This window comes from Humulus lupulus, chromosome 2, assembly GCF_963169125.1.
Source record: "Humulus lupulus chromosome 2, drHumLupu1.1, whole genome shotgun sequence".
Taxonomy (NCBI): Eukaryota; Viridiplantae; Streptophyta; class Magnoliopsida; order Rosales; family Cannabaceae; genus Humulus; species Humulus lupulus.
Genome location: NC_084794.1, coordinates 56,057,967 through 56,080,879, shown reverse-complemented (window position 1 = coordinate 56,080,879; position 22,913 = coordinate 56,057,967). Strand labels below are relative to the sequence as shown.

Below are 22,913 nucleotides of genomic sequence, written 5' to 3'. Positions count from 1 at the left end.
GTCCTCGTGCGACCATGCGAATACGTCCAGGTTTTTCTGCAGAAATGTAGTCAGCTCCGCCTTTCTTTTATCACAGAGGCTCTTCCCCAGCTTAACCGTCCGTGATGGATTTTGTTTATCAATGCTCACCTCCTCGAGCTCCTCAATAGCCTGGATCTCGGATCTGTCCTCGCCTACACGGGGGTCAATGTCCTCATTTAAGGCGAGCTTTTCCTCTTTGGAAATCTGAGGTTTTTCAATCTCAGGAGCCGCCTTGGGTCCCTGAGATTCCTCTTCGCCCTGAATGGCCATCGTCAGCTGCCCGGGTTTAGATTTTCCCTTCATGGAAATGCTGTAGCATTCTCTGGCAGCGAGCTGATCGCCCTTGATAGTACAGACCCCTATTGAAGTAGGGAACTTCATGGCGAGGTGCCAGATGGAAGTGATAGCCTCGAAAGCTATGAGCGTAGGTCGGCCCAAAATGGCGTTGTAGGCAGCGGAGCAGTCAATGACCACGAACTCGAGTAGTTTGGACACTGTCCAAGACTCTTCTCCTAGGGTGATCACCAGCTCGATCGTCCCTATCGCTGCTGATCCTTCTCTCGAAAAGCCATATAGCATCATCGAGGTTGCCTTTAGCTCGACGACGGTCAGACCCATCTTTTCTAAGGTGGATCGGAATAAGAGGTTCACCGAGCTCCCATTATCCACCAACACTCTCCTTACTTTCCGGTTGGCGAGCTGGACTGCTACGACCAAGGGATCGTTATGAGGGAATTGGACATGGCTTGCGTCTTCCTCTGTGAAAGTTATCGGTTGTTTCTCTAACCGTTGCTGTTTTGACTGACGTTGCTCCGGGACGAACTCCGCTCCATTGTGAGTCTTTAATTCATTCACATATCTCTTCTGGGTGCCTCTACTCGTGCCAGCCATGTGCGGTCCTTCAGAGATGGTGGATATCTCTCCCTCGACCACAGGGGGAAGGACGTCCTGATCCACCCGCGGCCCAGGCTGACTGGCTGGGACCTCTGGAGCGAGTCGACTCACTGGGACCCTGTTTCGCGAATATTGCTCCAATGGGCCTGCTCGGATGAGGGTTTCGATTTCATCTTTGAGATGCCTGCAGTCGTCGGTATTGTGTCCGACGTCGTTATGAAAACGGCAGAATTTGGAAGCGTCTCTCTTTCCCTTATGGTGTTTCAATGGCTTCGGCCTCTTCCAGGGGACCCGAGTAGCGTTGGCCAGGAAAATATTTTCCCTGGACTGGGTGAGCTCGGTATATGTTGTGAACACGGGCTTGAATTTATCCACAGATTTATTCTTCTTTTGAACGTGATGGCTGTTTTCACCATTTCCCTTTCTTTTGCCACCACCGGGCTGGTTGTTCTGCGCGACGTCGGGAATCGCCACTACGATCTCTGTCCTCGTTCCAGCGGGCTTCTCGGCGACCTGGCTGGTCCCTGCGGCTGAAGCTTCAGCTTCTTCTAAGTTTATCCACTCTTGGGCTCTGTTAAGGAATTCGCTAACCGAGCTGACTCCCCTCCTTTGAATATCTTTCCACAGGTCACCACCGACCAGGATTCCGGTCCTCATGGCCATGAGCTTGGAGCTATCGTCAGCGTCCCTGGCTCGAGCAGCGACATTCGCAAATCTGCTCAAGTAGGCTTTCAGCGTCTCACCGGGCTGCTGTCTCACGTTAGCTAGGGAATCGGCCTGGACCCGGGCGGCCTGGGAGGCGCGGAATGCCCTTTTGAAGTCAGCCGAAAAGGTTTTCCAAGAGCTGATTGACTGCCTTTTACTCTGCTTGAACCACTGCCTGGCAGGTCCAGTCAGTGTGGAAGGAAAGATCAAGCAACGAAGCTCCGAGCCGATGTTATGGGCCATCATTAGGGTGTTGAACATCCCTAAATGGTCCGACGGGTCTCCGTCCCCGTTGAACTTTGACAAGTGGGGCATACGGAAGCCAGATGGATATGTTGTTGCCGCTATATTGGGGGCGAAGAGTTCCATTTCGTCTCCCGAATCATATTCGTCTTTTTCTTTTTCTGATAGGAGCTTCCTCATCAGTTCCTCCATCTGAGTTAGGCGCTCTAGGGTTTTGTCCTGAGATCCTGGGTTATTCCGGGGCTGTTCAACAGCTCCGGACCCGTTGTACATATTAGGTGGGTTGTTGCCCCTCCTATCTTGAGATATGTTATTTGGGACATTCCCTCCGTTACGTACTTCGGATCGGACTCCCGCTGAGCGGACTGGGCTACCGTCTCTAGCTCGATCCTCTCTGTGAGAGTTGAGGCGATCTCGGAGGTCGCCTCCCTGGGTGGTCTGGTGGTTCTGTGTCGAACTCAGTCGCTGACGCAGGTCTCCTCCGGAGAGATCACTACGGCGGCTGTCGGTCCAATGACTCCTGCTGGACAGGCTTGGAGTGCGTCTTTGGCGGTGTTGACCTGATCCTTCCCCTGGCACCCTGCTGCGCCAGGAAGGCCCAGCCGACGGCGGGTCTCTCCTACTATTCCCGTAGGCCGGGATGTCTCGAACGGGCTGAGGAGACGGATATCTGATTGGAGAAGGAGGATGCCGGACTGGGGAGGCGATCCTAGTTCCGTCTGGACGGATCAAATTTGGTGGGGGCCTTTCGGCCCTGCCAGCTTGCTGGTCCCGCGCTGGGCGAGCTGGACGAGGTGCAGGACGGTCTTCGGGGACGGGCTGACGTCGCTGGCCCTCCCCGGATCTTCTTCGGGAATTTCCTCGATCTCTCATTGGCGTCCTCGAGGAAGGTTGAGAGCTAGGGGTTGATGTTCTAACCGAACGGCTGTATTGCTGTTGTCCGGTTCTAGGCATTTCCCTGAAGTTTGCCTCTTGATGGTGTGATGAAGGGGTGGAGTTGGCTGCAGGAAGTCTATCCGAACGGCTATGCCTGGACCGATTACTCCGGCGAGACTTAGGAGCCTCACCTTGCCTCTCTCCAACGTTAACGTTGGTTGTGAGAGGGGGTAGTCGGTCCAGAATATCCTGGATTTGCTGACCAGCTGCTGCTAACTGGCTCCTCAGCTGAGCATTCTCCATCTCCACCGCAGTATAATAACACTGATTCGGATTAGGCGGCCAGGGCGCTGAACTACCAGTGTCGTCTTGGCTCGCCGGCTGCTTTCCTGGCCTCTACTGGGCTTCAGGAATTTGTTCATCATGGATGGCAATGTGGTGGGCCTCCTGCCCATCCTGCTGTTCTGTTTCGTTGCCATGCCTGGATCGAGTGGTCACCATAGTTGGATGTTTGCGGCAGCACTAATCGAACTTGCTCTCAATGAAAGCACCAAATTGTTGACGCGGTTCTTCGCCAACAGGTAATTAAAAGAAGAAGAGAAAGGGATTAGTGCTGAAAGTAGAACCGTCACAGATATGAAATCTTAGAGGATGAACTAGGTGACTCAAGACACGTTTTTATGTGGTTCAAAGGTTAAAATCCTTCTACTCCACTAGTCAATATTATTGATATATTCTGGGTATTTGGTTACAAAGTATATATCTCTTTAGAGACTATTTTTTCCCACCCTTATCAACTCCCAGGGTCTCCATATTTATAGGAGAAGGCACCTGGAAGTTGGTAAGGAGGTCATCCCGTGACCTTCTTATTTGTCATATCAACTCTGGGACATTCATGATTAATTCCTAAACCTGACACATAAGTATGGTCAAATCGATAGGTAAGGAGATAATGGGCCGCACGGCCCAACCCAGCCGTGGGTGTCTGAATACGCACGTTCCTGCTGCGTGTCCGAGAAGTCAGGGAGATATCAGACACGTGATGTCAGGTATATGCACGTTTATCTTGCGTGTGTTGACTTTACAAAGGGTCAGAGACCCAGGAGCAGCTCGTACCACGAGCTTCTCCCCTGATCCGACCTTCGGCCCTCAGGCTTCTTCTCCCAGTCTTGGGCAACCTTGGCGAGTTCTTGAGGATCCCTCGAACTAAGAAGGTACGACCTCGAAAACAGGAGCTCCGGCCTGGGGGAGTTCTCGGACTAACCATGATTAGTCCGAGGCTCGACCTGCTAATCGGCCCGGGGGAAAACCAGGGCGTACAAGTGCCCTCGCTAATATCAAGTAGCTCCACACGGAGACCCTGAGGGCCTATATTCAGCGCTTCACGGAGGAAGCCTCAAAAACCAAGGTGGACGATGGACAACGCCTGGTGGCTCTTCAGTCCGGGATCTGAGCCATGTCCCCTCTCTGGGACGACATGAAGCGCAGCAAGGCGGCCACCCTCGAAGAATTCACAAGGAGGGCACAAGGCTTTATCAACTAGGAGGAGGCCCGGATCCAAGCATTCAGATGGCAGCCGGCCCCCTAGCCAAGCGCCCAGACTTTTCCTGGATATGGGATGCAATACCCTGCAAACCATTACCCAACACCCCAGGTGGTGCCAAGATCAACTGGCACTAACGGAATGACCTTCTCCACCCTAACGGTCTATGGTCCCACTTCCTTGGGATATGCGCCAGCTCAATCCGCCCCATTATTCAGATACGGTATGGAGCTGGTCGGATAAGTGCCTCTCCTGGTGGAGCCCAACCGTCTCTAATGGGGGGGGGGGGGGGGACAGAGGCAAGCGTGAACCCCTCCCGGGGAGAAAGATCGGGGAAAGGACAAAACTTATCTGAGCCCTCTAAGAAGGGCAAAAAAGACTACGAGCCCCAATACACAGAATATACCAACCTAGTGGACACCAGGCAGAACATATACCTGGCTACGGGAAGTACGGTCCATTACCTGAAACCTACCCCCATGTTCAAAGAGGGAAAGAACTCAAGGGACATCAGCAAAAGGTGTGCCTACCACAAAGATGTGGGTCATACTACCGATGAGTGTCGTCAGCTGAAGGACGAAATCGAAAATCTAATCAAGTTGGGGCATCTCCACCAATGGGTCAGGATGCCAGTGGGAGTTCCGGTACTTCCAGTAGCTCCCAGACAACCTGCGGCCCCGAGTGCGCCTGGATCGTACCAACCTCCCCAGGGAGGGTACTCTGCAGGCTAGGGAGCATAGTGTAATGCCCTAAAATCCCTAATGCAGTTTAATGGTTGGATAAGTAGGCTGGGAGGGCCATAATAGATTTATTATGCCATTAAATGATTATGTGCATGTTTATGTGAATTATATTATAATATGATGTTAAATGCATGCATGTGGGTCCACATTTCATCATAGGGGCATTTTGGTAATTTGGCCCATTGAGGGCATAATTGTGTATTTTCATGCATGTTGGTGAACTATTGTTGACGCCACATAATGATGTGGATTTGTTCGAGCCATTCGGCATGAGACGATCTTTGAGTGCAAGTTAGTGATTTGGTGATAACAAGTTTAAGTTCGAGGCTCGGGGTGAGTCTCGAGATAATTTGGTGATTAAAATGTTGCCAAGAATTAAAGGGTAACGGGATATGAATGATTGATATTTGAGAATTTTGGGAATAACGGGAATTGGAGGGTGTTAATTATGATTGACGAAATAGGCGGAAAAGGACGATTTTACCCTTGGGAGTCTTTAAAGGATTTTAAATAGCCTAGGGGCAATTTAGTCTTTTCACCCTAAGATATACTTAAGCCATTGAAGGTTGTAGAAACTTACCAAAACAGAGCCTTCTCTTTTCCTTCTCACGACCATCATCCTCCTCCTTCTTCCTTTGGAAATTTTGAACTCTATTTGAAGAACCAAGCTAGGAAATCAAGGTTTGAAGCTTAGAACTTTAGTTTATTCATTGAAGAGGACTCAATTCAAGCTTGAGGTAAGAATTCAACCATGAAACTTTGATTATACTCTGTTTTTCTATTAGTTTTCAGTTGAGAATTTTGAATTGGTTAGTTGAGAATTCATGGAGGATTTTGGGAAAGTTTGTTTCGGTTTTGATGAGGTTGTGGTATGGATGAAGGTTTGGGGTTAAATTGTATGTTTGGATGATGTTTGGGATTGGTTTGGAAGCTTAGTTTTCAGGGGAATTCGCAGGGGAGAAGACCAAAAAAATCTGGTTTGTCAGTCGCGCCCCAACACTAGGCAGAGCAGGGAGGTGGGTTCTCTCTAACTTGGGGCAGCACTCCAGCACTAGGTCATTCTCAGCAAGGCCTATTTTTAGGGCTCGAGATGACTTTGGGGGCTCGGGGGATGGTTCCACTACCCCGTTTGGGTGGATTGGGAGTCCTGAGAGCACGGGATTGATCCTGGGAGTGAGGTTTTAGATTATGAACCTTTTATTGAGTTACTTTATTGATGGATTCCAATTGGTTATGACTAGGTGACCGCTAAGGAACTAAAAGACAGATCGTTCCCAAGGGTCATTCTTTTACTAATTCTCGCTCGAACCAGAGGTAAGAAAACTGCACCCCATATGTGATATGCATGGTTATTATTGAGGCATGTTGAGTGTTTAAATGTGGACATTTATTGCATATCAAATGCTTAGAAAATCTTGCTCACTTGTGCATGGCACTGACTAATTAGTCAGAATTGGCAATGGTGTCAGTATTAACTGTGAAGCTGTGACTCACTAGTCAAGTTCGGCAGTAGTACTGAGCACTGGTCATATGGTATTGACTAATAATTCAAGAAGGGTTTTCGCATGTTTAATGCAAGTCGAAAATATTAGATCTAATCGACATCTGCATTGAATGACTCATCATGAGCATTAATGTCGAACCGACCTCAAGTTCGATGAAAACTAAAAGCGATTGTCTAACCTATGGCTAGTCACTTAGAGCCAGGGCCAGAAGGCCCAAGTGACTGCATCGTCACATTGCTATGGGTGCTGGGCCCCGTAGTGACTACTCATCAGTCACTCATCTGTTTAAGCTAGTGACTACTCATCAGTCACTCATATGTTTAAGCTAGTGACTACTCATCAGCCACTCATCTGTTTAAGCTAGTGACTACCCATCAGTCACTCATATGTTTAAGCTAGTGACTACTCATTAGCCACTCATTTAATTAGGGCTACAAGCCCCATCATGGTTAAAAAAACCTCAAAGTGTTATTCACTCATCTATTCAGAGCTATAAGCTCTGTATGATTATCATGATCATCATTTGATATTATATACATGCAGTAATGAGTTTTCTTGCTGGGCTTTGGCTCATGGGTGCTATGGGGTGCAGGTACAGGGAAAGAAAATCTCACCCAGCCTTGAGTGGAGAGCTTAGGTGGTGATGTGTACATATGTGGCCGCTTGACCACCACGGCCAAAGGAGTTTCTCGAAGGAACTAGGGGTTAACCTTATTTTTGCCACTTAGGTCAGCGGGTTGTAATTTTACATTGTAATGATCGTTTTGTATTGTAAATAACTTGTAAACGTTTTTATGGGCCCATGAACAATTTTATGTTTTAAATAAAATATATCATTTCCTTTTGATTGGTTTTTCACCTTAGCCTGTTAATAACACCTAGATGCACGTTTATAACCAAAGATCTCGATTAGCGAGTTAAGCACGGTTCAAAGTTCACAGTAACGGTCTTGGAGTAACCAGGGTGTTACACACATGTCCTTCAGGGGACCCCAATTGTGCAGGCACCCTGACTCAGAATGTCATTTCCTTCCGGAATTGTGCCCACGCGGATAGATGGTCACGTGGCCACCATATCAGGGGGCCACATCTGGGGGGACCATCCCGGAATGATCAGAAATGGTACCTCAGTGAACTCGACCTTGACCACGAGGTGTGTGCCCTGGTCCAGACCCCGGCTCAATGCCCAAAGTTGATGAATTTACCCATCACTTTCATGGAAGAAGACGCCTGGAGCATCCACTTCCCGCATCATGACCCTCTAGTCATTGATGTCCAAATCGCCAAAAAAATAGTGTCCAGAGTGTTGGTGGATGATGAAAGTTCTGTCAATGTGTTGTTCAAGCCGACCTTCATTGCAATTGGCCTGATTGAGGCAGATATGGCCCCATGCCCAATGCAGATCTACGACTTCGATGGGGATTCGATACTCCTAATGGGGAAGATCCAGCTGCCTGTAACATTGGGGAACGAGATTCAAGGCTCTTTCAAGTTTTTTACCTTCGTAGTGGTGGACTGCCCCACCGCTTACAATGTCATTTTCGGTCGGCCCGCACTGGTCAATTTCAGCGCCATCACCTCCATCTGCCACCTTTGTATGAAATTTCCCTGCAACAATGGAGGTGTGGGAATTGTCTGGGGAGATCAGAAGAGCGCCCAGAAGTGTTATCACATCTCTGCCCGACCAATTTACATGGTCTGCGAAGAGCCTCTCGAAGAAGAAAACGCTAATCCAATCTCGCCCCTCCTCCGGTGCGGGGGATGGTCCAGGATGAAGATGAATTGGATCCACGAATAGGAGCGGTCTGGGCACTAAAAACCATGGAAAAGATTGAGGAGGTGTGCATCAGTGACAGCGACCCGACCAAAGTGATCTAGGTCGGGAAAAACCTGAACCCGGAGGTCAGGGCTACCATCGTCGCCCAAGTGAAAAAAAACCAGGATGTCCTGGCCTGGTCTCATTCGGATATGACTGGGATTTACCGCAACATCATATGTCAGGCCTTGAACATTGACAAGAGTGCAACTTCGGTCCGGCAGAAGCGGAGACCTCTAGGGGCGAAGAGGGTCGAAGCCCTCAAATTAGAAGTTGAAAAGTTATCTTCGATCAACTTCATCCAGGAGGCCTTGTATCCTATTTGGATGGGCAATTCGATGTTGGTGCCAAAGCTAAACGGGACATGGAGAGCTCGCATCGATTTCACTGACCTGAACAAGGCCTGCCCCAAAGATTGTTTCCCCTTGCCCCTGATCGATCAGATGGTAGATGCAACGTTTGGGTATGAGATGTTGAGTTTTATGGACGCCTACTTCGACTATAACCAAATCTCAATGTACATAGCGGACTAGGAGCACATCAGCTTCCAGACAGACAAGGGTGTGTACTGCTACATTGTCATGCCCTTCTAGCTCAAGAACGCCGGAGCCACTTATCAGAGGCTTGTCAACAGAATGTTCCGAGCCCAACTGGGAAGGAACATGAAGGTCTATATAGACAACATGTTGGTCAAGTCTAAGACCTCCGAGGGACACGCTGATGATCTGGCAGAGGCGTTTGCCATCATTCGAAAGTATGGAATGAAGCTGAACTCCAAGACGTGCACCTTTGGAGTGGCATCCGGGAATTTCCTAGGCTTCATAGTGAGATTGCAAGGGATAGAAGCCAACCTGGACAAGATCAGAGCGCTGATCGAAATGCCATCACCACGGAAGCACAAAGACGTGCAGAGCCTGACAGGAAGAATAGCGGCCCTGAGCCGCTTCGTCTCAAAGTCTACGGACAAGTGCATCCCCTTTTTTAATATCCTTCGCGGAAGCCAATGGTTTGAATGGTCGGCCGAATGTGGCCTTCTAGAAGCTGAAGGAACATTTCGCCCAGGCACCAATTTTGGCAAAGCTAGTATATGGGGAGAGTCGTTATACCTTTACTTGGTAATGTCCGAACACGCCATCAGCGTCGCACTGGTGCGGGAGGGGGGAAAAGTCCAACTCCCAGTTTATTACATGAGCAAAAGGTTATTGGGCGCGGAGTCCAGATACCCTCTGATTGAGAAATTAACATTTTGCTTACTGATTGCTTCCCAGAAGTCGAGGCCTTACTTTCAGGCCCATGCCATAAAGGTCCTGACGAATCATCCCCTATGGAAATTGTTATAGAAACCCGAGTCATCGGGAAGACTCCTGAAGTGGGCCATAGAACTCAGTCAATTCGACATTGCATATGTCCCCAGGATTTCAATCAAGGGACATGCCCTGGACGACTTCGTCGTGGAGTGTACCAGGACCACTAAAGATGAAGAGCCTGTCGACTTCGTCGCGCCTCTATGGAAGGTCTTCATGGACGAAGCCTCAAATGAGAATGGGGTCGGGATCATCTTAATATCCCCTCAAGGACATCAGTTGCAAAGTGCCCTACACTTCCAGTTTGAAGCATCGAATAACAAGGTCGAGCACGAGGCCATGCTAGCCAAACTACGTATGGCCCAGGAGGTAGGAGCAGCAAGTCTAGAAGTCTACAGCGACTCCCAATTGGTGGTCAGAAAAATCTTGGGGGAATACCAAACGAAGGGGGAAAGGATGGTCGCTTATGTGATGCAAGCCCGAGAGCTACTCCAACCTTTCAAGATATATTCCATCCGCCAAATCCCCAGGGAACGGAATGTGTTTGCAGACACATTAGCCAAGCTGGCCACAGATGTTGAAGCCGAGCTCTCTGGGCTCATCCTGATCAACCACCTTCCCGCACCAAGTATTCAAGCCCCCATGGTCAATGCCATAGACTATTCCACGTCATGGATGGGTCCTCTCATCCACTACCTAACCACTGGGAGGTTGCCCGCGGACAGGGTGGCCGCCAGGAAGCTTCAGTACCAGGCTCCCAGATACGTCATGATGGATGGAAAACTCTATCGCAGAGGTTTGTCCATGCCAGACTCAGTCTGTCCAAGAAAATCCTAAGGCATGGTTATTTATGGCCAACAATAAAGAAGGACTGTGTTGATTATGTTCACAAGTGCGAACAATGCCAAAGGTATGCGAAGATCCTGCGAGCCCCTCCAGTGAAGATAACCTTGATGACTAGTCCCTGGACTTTTGTAGTGTGGGGAATCGACTTGGTAGGATCGCTCCCGACCGGGAAAGGTGGCGTAAAGTATGCCATTGTGGTCGTCGACTATTACACCAAGTGGGTCGAGGCGGAGCCAATGAGCACCATCACCTTCAAAAAGGCCTTGGATTTCGTCATCAACAACATTGTGTGCTGATATGGCCTCCCTCACAAAATTGTGTCCGACAACGGGAAGCAATTCGACAGCGTCCACTTCACTAATTTTTGTGAAAGACATGGCATCGTTAAAATCTTCTCCACAATCGACATGCCTCAAGAAAACAAGCAAACATAAGCCGTGAACATGATTTTGAAGGGGACATTAAAGAAAAAGCTTCAAGCCTGCAAAAGCAAGTGGCCGAAAGAACTGCCCCGCGTCCTATGGGCATACCGGACCATAGAAAGAACGTCTACCGGACACACTCCCTACTCAATGGTGTATGGATGTGAAGTGGTCATCCCAGTGGAATCGGTCGTCCCGTCTCATAGACGATACACATATGATCCCGCCCAGAACCACGCCTTACTCCAGGAATCTTTGGACCTCATTGAAGAGATCCAAGAACAATCCCAGGTTCATCTGAAGATGTATCAAGGAAAGATTGCCAGGCACTTTAACTCTAAAGTTAAAAGCTGAAAGTTTGAAACTGGCAATCTAATCCTGAGAAGAGTCTTCCCTGCAACCCAAGATCCGGGAATGGGGGTTCTTGGACCAAACAGGGAAAGACCTTATGAAATCCAAAATGAAGTATGTCCGAGAACATATCGCTTAAGGCGACTAGATGGAACAGAGGTCCCAAGGGCCTGGAATGCAGAACACCTCCGCCGGTACTATCAATACTCGAGAGGGCATGGTTCTGTTTTTTTGTTTTTCTTGTAAACAATGTATGCCCCAGGGCAATTTCTTATTTAATAAAAATGATGTGTACAAAACATCATATAGAAATATTGTAAAGAAATAAAGTTCGCATCCATCCTCATCTTTTTTACGAACAAGTGACCCAAGACTACGGGTCTTCGCTCACTTGGGGGGGGGGGGGTTATGACCATCTATACGAACAAGTCTAGGAATAAAACAAAACAAAATAGGATGCAAAACGCAAAGTTTAGTCCTGGTCTAGACCGTATAGACTGGGGTTCCAAAACCAAACTCCCAACAAAATAGGACGCAAGGCTCAAGCTTAGTCCTAACCCGAACGCACATGGTATGGGGGTATGAAACCCAATAGGATGTAAGGATCAGGCCCAGTCCTAACCCAGACGTACAGGGTCCGGGGGGATACAAAAAACCCAATAGGGCATAAAGCCCAGGCCTAGTCCCAACCTGAACATACATGGTCCGAAGGTATAATACCCAGTAGGAAACACGACTCAGGCCCAATCCTAACTCGGACATGCATGGTCTGAGAATACGAAATACCCAAGAGTTGGTTGACCAAATGTGGTCTCAAATCACCAATTACATGTCCACGTTTCCTTTGTAATAGCCGGGAACCATTAGAACGTGAGTCTTAGGTTTAAGTTGTTTAAAATTATTCTTATAAATGGCCCAGGCCGTTGGAACCTAACCCATAGGTTCAAAATAAGCTAGTCAACAAATCTCTAATGGTCCAGGCCGTTGGAACCTGAACACCAGAATCAGGACAAATAAATGTGATGATAATTATTAGCTCCCTAACGGTCCAAGCCATTGGAACCTGGACATCAGGATTAAAGTGAGTCAACTAGTTAAATCATACCTAAAAGAAATCGTCGATGGCCCAGGCCATTGGAGCCCGAACTATAAAATTGGGATAAAATAGGCTAACTTATGTTGGCAAGTCCAAAGCGGTCCAGGCTGTTGGGACCCTAACAAAGGCCCCCGAAGGGCCAAATTTTCTCTGCAACTTTTCCCTAATGGTCTCGGCTGTTGGAACCAGGACCAAACATTCGACTCATGTTCACGCAAGGTGGTAAAACACTTAGTGAAGTTTTGAGAAAAAACAAACGAATGAAAAAGGGAAAATTGTGTGCAAGAGACAAAGTAAATATCTATATAAAAAAATAATTATAAAATAATTTAGTGTATATTTTGAATAATTTTTTAATTAACATCATAAATCGGTTGTGTGGGAATTGACATGTCTCGTGACATGGTAGGCCGGTTCTTAATGAGCTGACTTACCATGGACCCATTCAATTTTTTTTGACAATTTTTTTTTTTCATATAACCTTTTTAATTATTATCTCACATCATTTTCTCTCTTATTAATTTATCTCTTGTTACTTTTTCTCTCCTCACTTTCTCTAACATCACTTTTGATCTCGTTATTTTCTCTCTCATTATTTATTATCTCATTATTTTCTCTCTCATCACTTCCTATATCCTCATTTTCTCTCTCCTCATTTTTTCTATCTCGTCATTTTTTTTTCTTGCATCAATTTCTCTCTTCTCAATTTTTCTTCCTCAAAATTACTCCTTACTTTCTCTCCTTATTTTTCATCACTTTTTCTTTCACATTACTTTATCTCATTATTTATTACAAAATTTTAAAAGATTTTTCTCTTTGAAAATATATTGATTAATTTTTTATTTAAGATCTATTTTAAAAAAAATAAAACTAAAATATTATTTTTAGAAAACATTAACTAAACATATGTTGTTTTTTTAAAACTAAAAAAACTGTTTTTTGTTCTCATTTCTGAAAACACAATTTTGAAAGAAAAAAAAAAAAAGAAAACAATGCAGAATAGGCCTAAAATTTCCCGCTAATTTTCTCTCCTCTTATTGTCACCCCTCCCACCTTCTCTTCTCTTCTTTCGTTGAAACCCAGCCACCTGACGTCGTTGAAGCCTAGCCACCCAAAGCCCTCCGTCATAGCCCAGCCACTGAAAGCACTCTATCTCTCTCTCAAATTTATATATCTATATATATTTATGTATTTAATGTTTTCTACGATTTTTTTTACAGGTAAAATAGAGATCTTACTTTGGTCTCTCATTCCCCTCTCTTCTCCTTCTCTGATGATGAAAATAACTCCTTCCCCCTTTCCTTCTGATTCTTCGGTGTAGCCGTGTAGGTGAGTCTTTTGTTTTTTTTCTTTTTCGCTTTTCTCTTTCTTTCTTTCTTTTTCTGTGAGTTTGTGCTAATAATGGGGCTGTACAGGAGATCCGCCATACGCCTTCGCCGCTGCCTCTACTCAATGAAATCTCGTTGAAGCATTTGTTCTTATTATTTTTCTTGGTTTTTTGCTTTTAGATGTCGACACTACAGAAGGAAATGTCAGATTTGAGATCCATGCTTTAAGGACTATCCATGAAGTCACTATCATAACGAGGCCAGGGTATGATATCTCTTCTTTGCTTCCATAAACCATGTGTATGATTTTTATGTTATATATGTATATTTAGTTTTCTTTCTTTGTTTGCAGTTTGTTTAAATGTTTATAAGAGACCTATATAAATAAATGACAAATGAGTTGCTTTAGTTTTTCTTGACAATAGTTGTTAAGTTGAGCTAATTGATCTTCCTTGGCTTACAAAAGTAGCAGTTGGTAGTGTAGACATCTCTTAATTTTGAGAATTTGGCAATATGTCCATCTTATGCATACTGTATTGTTTGTCATGTATTTATGCTTATATAATTTGGACATTTTAACTTAGCAACATTCTAAAGCTTAGCTACTGTACTTTAAAATTTACCACACTAGTGGTTAATTTGCAAAAATTTGTTGAGTGTAATATAATGAAAAATTGAAGACCTAACTAGATTATTGGTTTTACAAAACAATTAGAATTATTTTACCTTTTTTTTCTTTCCTTCTTCTCTAACCACGTTGCTCTGTATTCTCCCTCACTTTGTTTTGTTATATATGTATGTAAGACTCTCTCTCTCTCTCTTCACATTGCTCTGTAGGGCCACAGTCAGTACTTGAGGAAAAAGTTGAGGCTTCCCCCTAGTGACCTCGGGCACGCCAAGTGTGACGTGCTACGTCATGACACACCTCCAGGGGGCCATTTTGTATATATGAGCATGTCTTGGTGCTTGATCATTAGTCAAGTCTTGCACCAAGTAACCTCATGGGTAGGGGATGACACTTTTGTAATTATGCATATGTCTCCCAGACAAAAATCATATATTGTTCTTGGAAAGACTTCATTTCCTTAGAAAGCTCCTTAGGGGGAGGTGACCTGGTGACTTAAGGAAGCACCATGGCCACCAGCAGATAGGGGCTTAAGTTGTGTACTCCTTTGACCTATCAAGATCTTATATGAATAAAACGATGTTTTGCCATGTCCTTTTGTGTATGCATTCTTTACGGTCTATGTGTTGCTTGTTTGTTACCTTCGTTGGGCCATTGTGTGCCACTTGACTATGTTGTATGCTCTGGTTGTTGTGTGGGATGTTGTCTCTGGATAGCTTGCCTCGTGCTTGCTCCTGCTTCATAATTGTCCTTACTTGTGTGAGACTTGTAACGTGGCTAACCATTGAGTTTGCTTGCCGCAGGTGTGAATTCTAGGCTGACTTGCTAGCTAAGAGCGCTAACAAGTGTCGACGTTCCATCAATTCGAGTATCGAAGTTGGCAGCCCATGACACCAAGCACCCTCGTGTCTCGCCCCACGTGAGACCCATTCCTCACAAGAGGCCTTCGCGAAATAGCCCGTCTTGCCCCCACGCGAGACCCTTGCGAAGCCGTGACCCTTAGTGCATCTCACCTCGCCTCGCCCAGATGAAGGTCCGAAAGGCCACTTTTGGATTGTGTCACCTCGTATGCCCACCAAGGGCGTCGCACACCCGCGCACCAGGGCCTCGCACACCCGCGCACAATGGCCTCGCGCACCTGCGCACCACGGCCTCACACACCCACGCACCACGGCCTCGCGAGAACACTTTGTATGCCCCGCCTCGTACGCCTACGAAGCCACGCCTTGTGTCCAGAATATGCGCTTGGGATCGAGAGCCCCTTCTCATCTCATTTTCTTAGGGCCATCTCATGAAATCCTTGGTTGTCAGGAATCTAGGAATAACATATAAGGATTTCCGCACTTGAAGCCCTTAGGAATAAGGTACCTCGTGGGGGTGAAAACTTGTGGCTCGAGGAGCTTGTAAAAATACGAAATGTACCTACAAACCAAGAGGAGGCGAAGTACGTACAGAGGTACGACCCTGAATGGCCTAGGTGTCTAATCATAAACACCATGCCAGACAAGTAGTGGTCGTACGAACATGGTACCTGATGTGGTCCTTCCCAGCCAACCTCTGACACTCGTACTAAATAAGTAGCGGATGCATATTCAGGTACTAAAGTATAGGCACTCCCACATATTCTGACCATGTACTGAAGACGACACCACTACCTTCTACTCCACAACCACCTGTGCCACTACGTCTAATGCCACTTTCCTGACAATGTACTTATGGACAATCTGGTCCACTGGGACCACAAAGTATTAGGGGCCATTAGAACCCACTATAAAGGGAACCTCACTTCATCATTGAGGGGGGGGGGGGGGTGGGAAAAATACTGTAGCTTGGTATCAAGAGAAATACAAGTTATTTTCTCCATTTCCTTCTGCAACTATTTTCTAAGTTTCTTATTAGATTTTTGAAGTTCTTCATTTATAAGCACTATACTTTGATTTTTCTAACTTAACATCGTTGACGAGTTCTCATCGTCAACAGTTGTCTATGGGAAGGATAAGTGCCAAGCCACTGTTCTTCCATTGTATCTGACAGGAAAAGATACCAAGACGTTCTAAGCGACTGAGAGAGCCACAAGAGGTGGAGGTCCACCTTGACGGAGATGAGTTGAAAGCCTCCATGAAGAATCCTCCGCCACCCAAAAGTGTGGATGCCCCAAAGGAGCCCACGGTTCCTGGGGATGAAAGAGAGGCTTCATCCCCAGCTGTCAAGCCTGATGAGAACCATTCGCGATCCATGGCTACTCCACCTAAAGACGCTGGAGGGTTTCCACCCCCAATGTCACCACGGGTGCCGAACTCCGGCCAGGAAAATCTGGGTCCATCAACGCACAGGCAGGACAAGAGTCACTGAGTGCATTCTATAAGCTCGAGCTCTAGGACTCAATTCTACGAAGAGGAGATACGCGAGTTACACCGGAAGAACCAAAGGCTAGAAACCACCTCAAAAAATATGCAAGAGGTGTTGAACGACCTACAACAAGGAAAATTAAGCGTGCCCCTTCCTAGATGAAAGGAAAAAGGCCTAGAGGGTGGAGAAACCACGGTCCCTATGGATGATGGGAGAACTCGACTCTCCACCAGTAATACCCCTCGGACAAAGCAGCGTGAACATCCTTGGAAGGCGAAGCAGCCCCAGATGCTAAAGTAGAAGAACAACGCTAACCCTCCTAATGAAGCCGAAGTCACCTCTAGGGTGGCGCCACCTGACCTAAGAGAAAAGCTCAATAGAAGGAGGTCAGAAGTAAGGACAACACCTCCTGTGGCCCCTCTGAAGGGTAGAGAAAAGAGAAAGGCCGACCCTACCGAGCTTAGGGACTCCTTGAATATGAGGCGATAGGAGCTAGACACTGAGATGAGGAGCCTTCAAAGCAAGATCACCACGGCGTCTGTGCGGCACATTATCGATGAAGAGTTTGATTACGAGTCGCCCTTCACGCGAGAAATCCAGTTGGAATGACTCCCGGCTAACTTTAAAGAACCTCATATGATCCCTTATGAGGGAAATACGGACCCTAAATACCATCTAGACATGTTCAATGACCTAATGAAACTGAGAGGAATTAATAGCAGGACTAGGTGCCACTGCTTCGCTGTCACGTTAAAATGACCTGTTTACAAATGGTTCAAAAGACTCCGACCAGGGTCTATTAGGTCATGGCAACAATTTTCTGACGAGTTTCTCCAACAACATCATGTCGTACGCAATTATACCCTACCCGGCACTAGCCTCGCTAATATAAAGCAAGGTGAAGGAGAGAGATTAAAGAGCTACATCCATAGGTTCAACATATAGGCGGCTAAAGTGGGAAGCATAACCAGGGGAGAACTCAAGATGGCGATCACGGCCGAAGTGCACCCAAGCAGTAAGCTTTGGGATAACATGCTCAAAAGGGAGGTCACAGACTTAGATGATTTCTACAAGCGGGCACAAAAGTACATTTGTGTCGAAGACTGCCATGAGAACTTGAAGGCATCACTTGTCAAGCACTCAGCCCCTGAAAGTTCGAATGACGAAAAAATGAAAAGGGTATACGAAGGCCCAAGAGACGACCACCAGAGGAAGCACAAACACGAAGGTAACCCTAGGCAAACATCCCACACCTTCTACACCGACCTGACGCATACTAGGGAGCATATCTTCATAGAAAATGAGAATCAAGTCCTCTTCAGGAGACCCCCACCAATGAAGAGAGATCAATCAAAGAGAGACACTGGAAAGTATTTTCAGTATCATAAAGACATTGGCCATACCACCGAGGAATGCACTCATTTAAAGGAGGAAATAGAGGAACTCCTACGCAGGGGGCACTTGGGAAGATACGTCCGAAGAGAAAATGAAAGACCAGGTGATAGACCACCCTCGCAGCGAGTGCGAGATGTGGCCCCAGAAGTGCAAGGAGAGGTGAGAACGATCTTCGAAGGACCAGGATTCAGAGGAGAATCGAGAAAAAGGCGAGATAGGTACGCCAAGGAAGCCAGATGAAGCCCACCCTCATGCATGTTAAGCTTAGACCAACAACCCCCGGAAAAATTTAAAGGGGAAAATGATTCAGTAACCTTCAGTGAAGAAGACACGCGAGGTGTGCATTTCCCTCACAATGACCCCCTGGTGTTTATTGTTCAGCTTGCAAACATGAGGGTACATCGGGTTCTGGTGGACAATGGAAGCTTCGTAGACATCCTATATCGCCCGACCTTATAAAAGATGGGACTGGGTATCAAGAACCTAAAGCCATGTAACACCTTCCTATATGGGTTTACAGGAGACTCGATACAACCCCTGGGCACAATCGAGTTAGCCCTCACCGTGAGAGAGCAACCCAGACAGACCACTGTAATGACGAACTTTGTCATAGTAAGTTGTTCCTCAGCCTTTAATGCGGTATTAGGGAGACCCTCCCTGAGAGAATTGAAGGCGATAACCTCAGTATACCACTTGGCCATAAAATTCCCAATTCCTGGGGGAGTGGCGAGCGTGAAAGGGGAACAGAAAGAAGCAAGGGAATGTTATAATACGTCCCTTCAACAAGCCATGAGACCGCTAGAACTTATGACGATGGTAGTACATGGGAGCACAAACCCGAGAGAGTTCAACCCCAAAGTCACTAAGGAGATTAGAATCGATGGTTGCGCACACGCGCCTGAGGAGGAACAATGGTTAAAGCTTCACTTTTAGTACGGTAAATCAACAGGGTTACCATCCCCCCAACAGCTATGAATTAGAGGGGCAACTTAGATGCCCTGATATGTAGTAAGAACATCGTCGCCACAAATACCTATGTACTCTCCATATTTTTAATGAATATTTTTTTATTGGCATGTTATACTCCTCATTTACATGAGCACGTATCTAACTCTTGTGTACTTATCGCCAATTAGAATTATCAAATTGCATGAAAGAAATGATCAAAGTGTCCGACAAGATAGATCTCACCAACTACTTGGGGCAGAGTATACAACAGAAAATGGTCCTAAATGAGACCCTTATATATATAAAAAAAAAAAGACCCCTTATAAACCCTTATAAATATATATATATAAGGAAGAAAACCTTGCAAGGCATCTCTCGAGTTCACAAGGATTAGCTACCCTTGTGAACATCCAAGAGGGTCAAAAGGTCCTACAAGAAGAGCCTCCCATGAGAGGAAACACCTCAGGAAAAGCATCCATCGATAAGCCTAAAGCGGCCACCAAGTCCTCTAGCCAAAAAGGGTCCTAAAAGAGACCCTTGCAAAAATAGTACTATGCATAATGGCGAGAAGGACACTTCTCGCGAAAAATAATAAGCTCGCGCAAACGTATATAAAAAGATGGCTAAAACCCAAAGGGTCAATATATCCTTATAAATACAACCAATGTGCACCAAAGAGAGACCTATTGAACTCCTTTCCGTGGGCTCAAAAGGACCTCAAGCATAATGAAAAAAGAGAGACCTATCGAACCCATTTGAGTGGGCTTAAAAGGACCTCAAGCATAGAGAAGCCAAAACAAATGATCACATATATAAAAAAACAAAAAAAGACTGATAATGTGGCAGGATTTAGAAAAGTTCCTAAATATTATGCTTGAGATGGAGGTCTATTTATAAGAACCACAAACTCATCGTAGCCATTGGATCCACGGCTTAATCAATGATCAAGAAGGGGGCTTGGCACTTGCCTTGAGATCTATGGAGCACAATGATAGGCTCACATTCACTCTCAGCATCTCATGTTAGTCCTCAACTCAAAAGTATGTTTCTCTATGATGTCACAATGAAGAAGCAAGCTAATACCTCACGGGCATCCCAAAAACATCGCACCTTGAAGTCTACTAGAGAGCCTGAAGACCCTCTCGTAGACTTGGGGCAAGTGTGAATGCCAAAAATTGGACATGATCCTAAGAGGGCCACAGTCAGCACTAGAGGAAAAAGTTGAGGCTTCCCCCTAGTGACCTCGGGCACACCAAGCACCCTCGTGTCTCACCCCACGTAGGACCCATTCCTCACAAGAGGCCTTCGGGAAATAGCCTGCCTTGCCCCATGCGAGACCCTTGCGAAGCCGTGACCCTTGGTGCATCTCACCTCGCCACGCCCAGATGAAGGTCCGAAAGGCCACTTTTGGATTGCATCGCCTCGTACGCCCACCAAGGGCATCGCGCACCCGCGCACTAGGGCCTCGCACACCTGCCCAACACGACATCGCGCACCACAGCCTCGCGCACCCACACACCACAGCCTCGCGAGAACACTTTGTATGCCCTGCCTCGTACGCCTACGGAGCCGCGCCTTGTGCCCAGAATATGCGCTTGGGGTCAAGAGCCCATTCTCATCTCTTTTTCTTAGGGCCATCTCGTGAAATCCTTGGTTGTTAGGAATCTAGGAATAACATATAAGGATTGTCGCACTTAAAGCCCTTAGGAATAAGGTACCTTGAGGGGGTGAAAACTTGTGGCTCGAGGAGCACGTAAAAATACAAAATGTACCTAGAATCCAAGAGGAGGCGAAGTATGTACGGAGTACGGCCCTGAATGCCTTAGGTGTCTGACCATAAACACCACGCCAGACAAGTAGTGGTCGTATGAACATGGTACCTAATGTGGTCCTTCCCAGCCAACCTCTGACACTCATACTGAATAATTAGTGGAGGCATATTCATGTACTAAAGTAGAGGCACTCCCACATATTCTGACCATGTACTGAAGCCGACACCACAACCTTCTACTCCACAACCACCTGTGCCACTATGTCTGATGCCACTTTCCTGACAATGTACTTATGAACAATCTAGTCTCCTGGGACCACAATGTATTAGGGGCCATTAGAACCCACTATAATGGGAACCTCACTTCATCATTGACGGGGTGGGAAAAATACTATAGCTCGGCATCAAGAGAAATACAAGTTCTTTTCCCCATTTCCTTCTGCAACTATTTTCTAAGTTTCTTATTAGATTTTTGAAGTTCTTCATTTATAAGCACTATATTTTGATGTTGACGAGTTCTCACTGTCAACACTTTTTATCTTTTATTTGTTTTCTTATCAATCCTCTTAATTAAAAAAATAGATTTTGAGTTAAAATAACTTTGACATAATCAAAATATTTACTAGTATAATTTAAAATTCATGGTAACATCTCACTTATAGTAACTGGCTGTAAAACAATACGTGCCTGCTTTGGCATATAATTTTAGAGTAGTTTTGAAACATTCTGTATTAACAAGAAGGTTTACATATATTATATATAATTATACATATGTGTAAACAGGTCCAAGTATTATCTCACTTTGTGTCTTTAGTGTGTGCAATTGATCAATTGCCTACTAGATTCTGTGTGTGGACCACTTTATACAAAGAAAGGGCTGCTCTTCTTGTTGAGCCTAAAGCTCTATAATTCAAAGCTTATCAAGATATATGCTTCTTATTTTTATTGCCTTGTTGATATTTAACTTTGATTATGGTATTGGTTTTTATTCACATCAGGTGTTCGTGTATATATATGATTGGAGCAGAAAGCAGGTAAACTTGTTGTTTTGTTGTTTCAAATGGTGTTTAGTTTGTGTAGATGTCAATCCAATGCACTACTAGTCTCTCAAATTACTTCAGATTGAAAAATAATACAGCAGTCACAATCGGCGTTTTCTTCATGAGTGAATCTTTATAAGCTACTGTTTCATTGCCTATTTGTGTAGTAATACCCTGTTCTTACTAATTTGTTAAGTTGAGCATAACATATGAATATGTAAGTCTGTTTTGCTTCATGAGAGATCTCCCATTTCTTGTAGTGGTGTATACATAAACAATCTATGCTAGTCATTTTATTAAGCGTATAGATACTCAAGTAAATGAGCTTAGTAATGCTCTAAATGAATAACCTTCGAGTAAAATCTGAACAATCTATGCTAGTATTGCCCATTTTTTTCTCATACTTTTTTATCTGTCTATACTCTATTATTTACAGAGTAAATAAATATCCCTGATTTATTAGTTAGATACAAGTGTATGCTACATACCTTTTTTTTTCTTCTTGTGAATCTATGCTATTGACTCAAACTCAGCATGTATTTTTTCTTTCTTTCTATTCACTTGTAATTATAAACAACGTGTGCCAAAATCTTGTAGGTCTTAAGATACATGTATTAATATATATGATCATGACAACAACAATTAGTGAACTATCCAAGGATATAACTAACACTTTCTTGTAATGTGATGATGATATGCTAATATATCGTGGTTTTTTCTGGTTATCCTCTGTAATATTGAGAAGAGAAAAGTATAAGTATGGAAATGTGACGAGCGATGGGCTTGGCATGTTTTTATCCCATTTTTGTTGATGAAGAAGAAATATATAGTGGTATTAATGTGAGTTTTGAATATTTGAACAATGTATTATATATGTAAATTTATACAGATTTAAGTGTTCTATATTTATATATATTGTAAATTTGTATATATTTGAATTTGATTTTTGACAGAACTAAAGATTGTTAATTTATTGTGTAAATCCTATAATTAGCATTTTTATAGAAACATCTTTTTTTTTAAAAGATAAATTAGTTGTTACCCGTTATTATAAATTTTTGGAATTAGTTGTTTTCCTTTATTATAATTTTTG

General features: G+C 45.2%; 1 long non-coding RNA gene across 1 annotated transcript; it reads left to right on the top strand.

The window, feature by feature from the left end:
* Positions 1-13,418: 13,418 nt before the first annotated feature.
* On the top strand, positions 13,419-14,897 carry LOC133816043 (uncharacterized). The gene is made up of 3 exons (XR_009884976.1): positions 13,419-13,693; positions 13,780-13,957; positions 14,530-14,897. It is a non-coding gene; the product is annotated as an uncharacterized LOC133816043 (long non-coding RNA).
* The last annotated feature ends 8,016 nt before the right edge of the window (positions 14,898-22,913 follow it).